This window comes from Mauremys reevesii, linkage group 2, assembly GCF_016161935.1.
Source record: "Mauremys reevesii isolate NIE-2019 linkage group 2, ASM1616193v1, whole genome shotgun sequence".
NCBI lineage: Eukaryota > Metazoa > Chordata > Testudines > Geoemydidae > Mauremys > Mauremys reevesii.
In genome coordinates this window covers 270,537,827-270,546,854 of record NC_052624.1, presented here as the reverse complement: position 1 = coordinate 270,546,854, position 9,028 = coordinate 270,537,827, and the positions used below count along the sequence as shown (strand labels likewise).

Below are 9,028 nucleotides of genomic sequence, written 5' to 3'. Positions count from 1 at the left end.
CCCCACTTTGGCGGGGGGGGGAGGGGTGTTAAAGCAGGCTGGAGGGAGCCTGTGCAGAACCCGGCCAATCAGAGGAAGGCTTAGAAGTAGCCAATCAGGGCCAGGCTGGGTCCTATAAGAAGGGCTGCAGGGGAAAGAGGAGCCCAGTCTCTCCCTGGAGCTTGAGGGAGAAGGACTGGTTGCCTGTAGAGAGAAGTACCTGGGACAGAGTAGTGCTGGCCAGGAGCAGGCGGAGGTCCAGACTGTGGCCTTGGTAGAGGGGCTGAATAGGTGCTGGGGCTATGGGAAGTGGCCCAGGGAAAGCAGGTAGTGGCAGAGGGTAAGGAGAGGCAGTGACTGGCTGTTTTGGGGCCCAGAGTAGTAGGTGGGCCTGGGCCTCCCCTTTGCCCCACTGGCCACCAAGGGAGTGGCTAGCCAAAGGACTGTAGTTTGCCCCTAAGCAAGGGGCTGGACTTTGGGCTGCAGTTTGCCACTGTGGTGAGAAGCTGGGTGAAGGGCTGCCAGTTCCCTTAGAAGGGGGGAGACAATGGAGTTGGGGCACAGCTGGAGGGCTGTGTCCTGAAGAGGATGCTGTGGTCTGGGAGAAATGTGGGTCCCAGACAGCACAACAGAGCAGGCAATGGGCTTGACACCACCTGTAGAGGGTGCTCCATGGCTAGAACTGACCTAATTCCCAGAGCAACCAACAGGAGGCACCATGGTGGCAAGCACAACCTGTTACAGATTGATTTTCTACAGCATCCTGTTTAAAGTTGCTTCCTCATCTTTAGTCTTCTCATGTAGCCCTTTCAATGACTAGGAAATTGGCAAGCATATTCCAGTGGGTGAAAGCAAAATAATATTTGGCAGCAATACAGAGACTCTTACCTTGAAGGATCTCAACGGGCTTCACAAATACAGAGATCGCTTCAACAACCACTGTAGTGGAATCACCTCTGAAGTGGAATTTGGAAATAGGCCTCAGTTGTTTAGGACATGATGCGAAGAAGAATACTGTATCCAAGTGACACTGCAAGGAGATTTGAGTTGGGCAGACTGTGGTGGCATTTCCTTAGGATATTAAGGCTACTAGCCATACTCCTGAGAGAAGTGGCATGGGTGGGGGGGAGAGAGGGTACATTCAGAAGTGATGTAAAAGGGGATCAAATTTACACCCTGCTATATTAACTCAGACTCAGATATACTGGTTTAGATATACTTGTACCCACTCTAGTAGTGTGTAGGAGAGTCTAAGTCAGTGTAATTTATATACTGACATGCTAGAAGAAGGAGCATGGTTAGCTACAGTAAGGTGGATTTTATTTATGTCAATTTTTAACCCTCTTATTTCCCCCTCCCTCCTTAGCACTGTCTCTCTTTCCCTCAGGCAGCAATTTTAGGCAGGCTTCGCAGTGCCCAATAAATTGACACCATTTCTCTGGCCCAACTCATGTCTTACAAGTATCATTTCCCTTTTGATATAGTTTTCTCTCAATTTGCTTCACTCCACTGCAATCGGTGCAGCCAGATGGAAAGGGCTTTCAAATTTACTTTTTCAAATCATAACTTTAATTTCTCCTTTTGATGTCTCTTGTCGAGTTTTCCAGTCATCCTCACATTTCCCTGCTCACCACAGCCCTTGCTCTCAAGTCTTGGTTCAGTTCAGGTTTCTGCTGTAAGTGCTTCTACTTGCCCAGGCATTTCTGTCCCAGGGATTATCTTTGGAGCACTAAGAGATCATAAGAGCAGACCTTGTGTTACTTGAGTGCAAGGTCCAGGGAAGTATTGTCAGGGCCGGTGAAACCATTTAGGCAAACTAGGCGGTCACCTAGGACACTGGGATTTGGGGGGCGCCATTTTCTTCGGCAGCAACCGCAGCGGCCAGATCTTCGGCTGCCCCTGTCGCCGCCAGCATTTAGGCAGAGGGAACTGGGGCAGGGGAGCACGGGGAGGCCCGCCTGCAGCAAGTAAGCGGGGAGGCGGCACCAGGGGAACTCCCTGCCCCAGCTCACCCATGCCCTGCCTCCTCCCCAGCACGCCGTGGCTGCTTCACTTCTCCCGCCTCCCAGGCTTGCATCGCCTAAGCTGATTGGTGCCGCAAACCTGGGAGGCGGGAGAAGTAAAGCAGCGAGGGTGTGCTCAGGGTGCTCGTGCACAGAGCAGGGGCGGGGTGGGTGCCTCGGGGGGGGGGGAGCACAAGGTGGAAGCTTCGCTTAGGGCTCGAAACATCCTTGCACCGGCCCTGAGTATTGTCACCACCTATAGACACTTCAAAGGAGCAGAGCAGGGCCCATGGGCCCAACTGCCTTATGCACAGGCTGGGGGTTGGCAGCTGGCATGGGAGGATCACATGGGGAGCAGTAGGACTTGCCTTTGAGCATGCTTCCCCCAGCACCACCAGGGGCATTCTTCCCACCTGTACGCTCTGCAGGCAGAGTGAACAGTACTGGTGCCATACCCTTATGCACAAAGAACCCCTGCCTGGCTTTACCTTTAAAGAATCCAGTACAGCTCTTAATGCTTAAAATGCACAGGGCCTCCATCATGCTCCATGATCAAGGAGAAGTCAGGTAGTCACCTCCAGGAGTTTAGGACAATGTGCCTTAGCTGGGAGTGGGCATAGCTATAGCAAGAAGCTGGAGATGGGGGAACTGGGTCTGCCAACTGTCCCTGAAAGACTCTGAAGACGGGGAGGAGGGCTTCTGGTTGCCACCTGAAGACCCCATTGAGGAAGTAGTTGTCCTGGATTATTGTGACTGTCTCAAAATTGGCAGGAACCAACCATGAAGGTTTTATGAATCACTCCTATATGATTTGCTCCATACATATTATTGCTTGGTCACAGAAAGGCACAGATCCTGTGCAAAATATAAACATTGCAATTCTGTAACTAAAACACCAAAACACAATTCTAGAGCCTCTAGTCCAATTACTAGTTAGGCCAACCACACTTTGGTGTCTGCTTTGAGATATTCATGTACTTTTGCCGTGTTTTTTTGCTTTTTTTCAGCACCTAGTCTCATCTGAAATTTTGATCAAACCAATCCATATGTGCAAAAAACATGTTTGACTGATCCTGTGCTGGCTGGAGAGGAGTGCAGCAGATCTTTTAAGAATGGACAAAATTCTGACTCTGTCCTGTTTTCTGACTTGATTTTCACAATTTCCCACTACCTTGGTCCATTGTGACAGAACCTCGTTCGCAAACAGATCTGCAGTAGAAAACCAGATCTTCAATATTGAATGCCAGAAGAGAAATTTAGGATTCCTTTCCAGCACCAATGTTTCAGCTTCTTCTCCCTGTTTTGGGCTCACCCTATGGCAATTGTATTTAGGATTGGCCAGGCTGGCTGAGTAGCAGAAAGGTCCCATTACTTTTCTAAATAGCATTTTTTACTTTTGTCCTTGTGTGGTTTCAGTTCGTTATTTAGATCAAACCAGTTTTCCATGGAGACTGCAACGGTAGTAGTGTCATCAGCCTGTCAGTCAAGTCTCTTGGAAACTTCCTTCAGTTGCTTTTGTGCCTTTCTGTGGGGCTCTTTTTTTTGCAAAAGAGAGGCAGGGTTTTGATAAAAGGTCTCCTTGAACTCCATTCAAATTGTTAAAAAAATTATGAATGATGTGTGATGGAGAGACCCAATCATCCACCAAGCTCCAGCAGAGGCATAAATCCCAACTCTTCAATCAACAAACCAGAAGCAGGAGGTAAAGAGCTAGCTAGCTATGATGGCTTTACACCACCCAGGAATTCCCCTATGTAAACAGAATCCCCAGCTGCCCTATGAGGGCTGCTCTCTGCCAGCATGGCACAAAAGGCATGGAGAAAGAGACCAAGATCTATGTCCTTGAAGGTTTGATTTTTCCTCTCACTATCACTGGTGTAAATCATGAATAACAACATGATGTAAGAATAACATGGAGGGAGAATCAAACCCTACAATTCAAATGGAAAAAGCACTAGAAAGGACATACGTTGGCAGAGGGAGGGACTCACTGACCTAACAGATCTTGTCCGCTTCTGATTTCTATTATATTCATCTGTTACTCATATTGAAACTCAACCTGAATTAGAAAACAAATAGTGTTCGCTAGCTTTAAACCCAGCTGAAAGTGAGATGATACAAACCTGGAACTATTTTCATTCTTGTAATCTGTCATCAGGAAACCAGCCTGGGAATATTTCACACTGCCACCTAGGTAATTTAATAGTTTGATTATATTAAAGTAATTGCTGAGTGTGTTCTTGCTGACTCCTCTGTATTTCCCTGAGGTAATCCCTCCTCAAACGCATTTGAGGGAAAGAGATTATAAAGCAAGCTTTCGCCTTTGAAATTGTGATACCCTAAAAATCACAGTCCACTCTAACTGGCTTTCGTAAACATGCATCATGCAGACAAATTATTTATAACCAGTGAGCAATATAACAAATTGCTTACAGCATCCACATTTTGAAATATCTGCTTGAATGAGGGAATTGCAGAAATACTGCACCGTGTAAATTATAGTATCTCCTTTCCTCGAATCAACATTCCCCAAGTGACTCATTGGCAGCGGAATGCACAGTGACGCACCAAACCTGCTTTTGGGCACAAAAACTCAAAGCTTCTACTCTGGTAGCACAGGCCTGCAATCTGTGGGGAAAAAAAATTCCAAGCAACTATTGGTGCTTTTCTGCTAGTTAGCAGTCCACTGTATACATACCCCTCCAATGTCCCTCATTTCGAGGGAGATCACTGATGTTGGTCCCAAAGTTGCCTATATTCCACTCCCATCACTTTCATACTTGAAAATTTACATCAGAAATAAAGAAGAGTTGAACTGAGGTTACAGGAGGTCATAGTTTTCTGCAAGAATTGTTTCTGGTGTCCCTTGCTTGGAGTCTTTGTCCCATATTGCATCCCAAATTTAGGCCTGGAAGGTTGAGAGGCATGGGTGGAGTTGGCTCTTCATTCTTGCATCATAGCATCTGGGAGCAAGGTTGCAACTTGGGCTAGAGCTCAGGCTCCGAAGCCTAGGGGGATGGGCATGAGATCTCAAGTTGCAACATCAGAGCATCATCTACACAACTATTTTTAGAGCACTAGCATGGGTCCCACTACACAGATCTGTGGGAGCTGGGAGGTTCCTTCCCAGATGCAGTGTTGACATACCCATACCATGTAAAGTTGGAGGGAACCACCAGATCATCTAGCCTGACCTCCTGCATATCATAGGCCACCAACACCACCCAGGATCCCCACACTAAATCCAACAATGGGCATTAGAACAAAGTATTACAGCCCTGCGGAAACTAAAACTTCTATGTGCCACAGGCAGAGAATAGGAGGGACTGTGGTGCACCAATGGCCAAGGCCCCTACAATGGCAAAGAACTGATCATTAAGTATTTAGTTTTCCACAATGCATAGTCCTCTAAAACACTTTTATCCCCAATGGGCAATGGCATATCAAATATGTTTCAGTTTAAGAACTTGTTCCAGCCCAAAGACCCCCGTATTTAACAAGACTCACAAAGTACGCTCCTGGATGCAGTCACCCATTTGCTATGCAGCAGATGACAATTGGATTAGTCAGAACTTTGCCTTCTCTGGTATCCTGGATGATGGTGTCGAAGACTTAATATAGCACTTCTTGGCTCATGATGTTAGACATGTTACCAGAGGCATCTTGTAAACCTGTTAGAGCTTCAGAGACCTTTACCATTTCTGCCTTTCATAACATGCCATGTGGTTTTTCTGCTGAGGACAATTTCAGTTGAAGGTCAAAAGTTGGAGCCAGTCTGACAGCCAAGATGGCTTGCAGATAATCCACGGTTCATCAACAGAGAGAAGTACTTCCTGTTGATTAGAGCCAAAAGGCCCAATCGAAAGTCTATTGAAACCAATGGAAAATTCCCATTGACTGCAGTGGGCTTTGGATCAGGTCCTCCAATAGGTAATCAGGGAGGGAGGGAGTAAAATCAAGGATGCAGGTCTAATGGAATGTTAACGTAGGGAATGAAATTAAATAAATAAATGTACTCAAAGCATGATTTGCCAATAAAAAAAAATCATTAAAGGTCAGAGTCAATTGTACTTCATCGAGTTCCTCTTCGAGTCCATCCCGTATGATGGCACAGGTAGGCTGCAGATGCCACGGTGTGGAAGAGCTCAGCTCGCTCCTTCATAACACCTTTTTAATTGCTGAGAAAGAAGGACTTCCTCATCTCCTATTTGTTAGCAACTAGGAGGACAGGCACTGCTTAAACTTCTGATACCCTAGTAACATTATGAAGTTGTGTTGGCTTCCTCCCTCCTTTTGGTGTTGACAGAGTCCACCACAAGCACAATGTCATCTGTGCACCTTGTGTACAACTTCCACAGGGGTCTTAGTTTCTCTGGGCCATCTGTGTCCCAGAAATGGAAAGTGACTGTTTAAGTTCCCTGAGTCACTTTGACGTTCTCTGTGTTAAACTCTTTAGTTGAGATGGTGCTGACCGACTCATTGAAGTGCAGCCTGTAGAGTGCTGTTATGTTATCAGCAGAGTTGAGCCCCAGGATCATGATGTGAAATCACTGGAAAGCAGACAGGCTAGAAAAGATCAGCATCTGCTCCAAGAGTCTCTTTCCCATTGCCAGAGGGAAGGGTGATAGCAGGTTGCCATTGAAAGCAGCAGAGATGGGTACTCTTCAGCACTCTGAATTAGAGTCACAGCCACACCAGAGCCAGACTTCCAGTGGGCAGGCAATTGGCAAAGGCCAAGGCAGCCCGTGCCTCCTGGCACCAGTGTCCCCATGTCCAAATGCTCCTGACCCCAGCACAGGAGAAATCGCAGCACTGACTCCTCCACATCTCTGCAACTCATCAGTGCAACACTCCACACAGATCTAGGCATATTTCAGAAATAATCTGAAGTAATATTGATAAACGAGGCTACTGTCTGTTTCCTACTCTTTCTTGGAGATTAATAAATGGGTTAATAATTCTCTGCCAGAGCTATTACCACAAGGTAAGCTCAGTTCAAATTTCACTGAACTATCAACAGGAATGGGCAAGTAATTTAAGTAATCCTGATCTGGACCTTCACACAACTTGAACCAAACCTTTTCTGAACTGCTAAAAAGTTCACTCAATAACAATGAGAAAAAAGTTTAATGTTAACTAATAATTATCAATTATTATTATTATTATTCACAACTTTTACCTTCAAGGATCCACCCCAGACCAAAGCTGAAATGCCAGAATGCATAAAAAAGCCTAATCCGTGAGATTTCCAGACCAGATTTACAAGCCCACAACTCTGATTCAAAGTCCACTGACATCAACAAGTCTTTTTCCATTGACCCCAAAGGTCTTTGGTAAATATCCAGACTTTTGGGTGATTATCCAGAACTTTGGAGGTTGGACTATCAGTAATCTTCACTCACAGATGACAGTAAAATGGCTTGGTAAAAGTGCATGAATTGTATGGCCGGCGAAGTTATGCAAAAAAGAATTTTGTGAGTGTAGGGAAAAGATGTCTACACTTTGATGCTCATAAATGAGAGATTAATGAAATTGACCAGAGAGCATTTCTTCATGCAGCTCTGGGCATGTTTTTTCAGTCCTGGCCCTCTCAAGCATAGAATGCCTATTGTTCAGCAGACCAACAACCACTAGAGAGCATGATGAAACCACTAAGCTCCTTTTTCATGCGTGATCAAAATCAGAACTTGAACCTACGTTTCCTGAGGTGGAAGACTAGTGCACTACGTATCTTTACTATCAAGCCCAATGTGTGCAGAGAACTAAAAGCCAACAAATGTGCAAATCTTCAAAGGAAAAATAGGAGTGATGCCCTTCGATATGGGTGTATTAAATGAAAGAAAATGTCTCTCTCTTATCTCTATTTGTTCTTTTATATGACAACGTACAAAGATCCACATTATACATATGTATATATGCAGTTGGAGAAGAGACTTCAATACAGGGTACATATAAATATTTATGCGGTGTTAGTAAACCTCTGAATATTACTGCTTTATGGTTATTTGTGTTGTGTAAAGCAAACTACAGTACAATTTAAAAAAGGAGGGGGAATATAAACAGAGGAAGAGAGACATATTTACTACTGCATGCATATGAATGGTGACAAGTTGAAGGAGTGGACCACAGGATCTGGTCCAAAAGCTGAATATAGCTGAACCACTTGGTAATAGTAAAAGCAACAAAGAATCCTGTGGCACCTTATAGACTAACAAACGTTTTGCAGCATGAGCTTTCGTGGGTGAATACCCACTTCTTCGGATGCAAACAAAGAAGTGGGTATTCACCCACGAAAGCTCATGCTGCAAAACGTTTTTTAGTCTATAAGGTGCCACAGGATTCTTTGTTGCTTTTACAGATCCAGACTAACACGGCTACCCCTCTGATACTTGGTAATAATAGCATCTCAATTGTCCAATGGCCCCACTGGTTGTTTAGCAGGCTTCCTGCTTCTGATGTACTTAAATTTTTTTTGCTGTTACTTTTTCAGTCTTTGGCTAGTTATTCTTCAAATTCTTTTTTGGGCTTCCTAATTATAGTTTTACACTTTACTTGCCAGAGTTTATGCTCCTTTCTATTTTCCACAATAGGATTTAACTTCCAGTTTTTGCCTCTCACTGCTTCTTTTACTTTGTTGTTTAGCCACGGTGGTACTTTTTTGGTCCTCTTACCATGTTTTTTAATTTGGGGTATACATTTAAATTGAGCCTCTGTTATGGTGTCTTTAAAAATTTCCATGCAGCTCGCAGGAATTTCAGTTTTGGCACTGTACTTTTAATTACTGTTTAACTAACTTCCTCATTTTTGTGTAGCTCTCCTTCCTGAAATTAAATGCCACAGTGGTGAGCTGAGGAGCACTCAAGGAAGATAAGGCCATTGTGGAGAAACTAAATGATTTCTTTGCATTGGTCTTAATGGCTGAGGATGTGAGGGAGATTCCCAAACCTGAGCCATTCTTTTTAGGTGGCGAATCTGAGGAACTGCCTCAAATTGAGGTGTCATTAGAGGAGGTTTTGGAACAAATTGATAAACTAAATAGTAATAAG

At 44.7% G+C, this 9,028-nt stretch overlaps 1 pseudogene; it reads right to left on the bottom strand.

Annotated features, from left to right (window-relative positions):
- Positions 1-3,700: 3,700 nt before the first annotated feature.
- LOC120397332 lies at positions 3,701-6,589 on the bottom strand (annotated as a pseudogene).
- Positions 6,590-9,028: the final 2,439 nt, after the last annotated feature.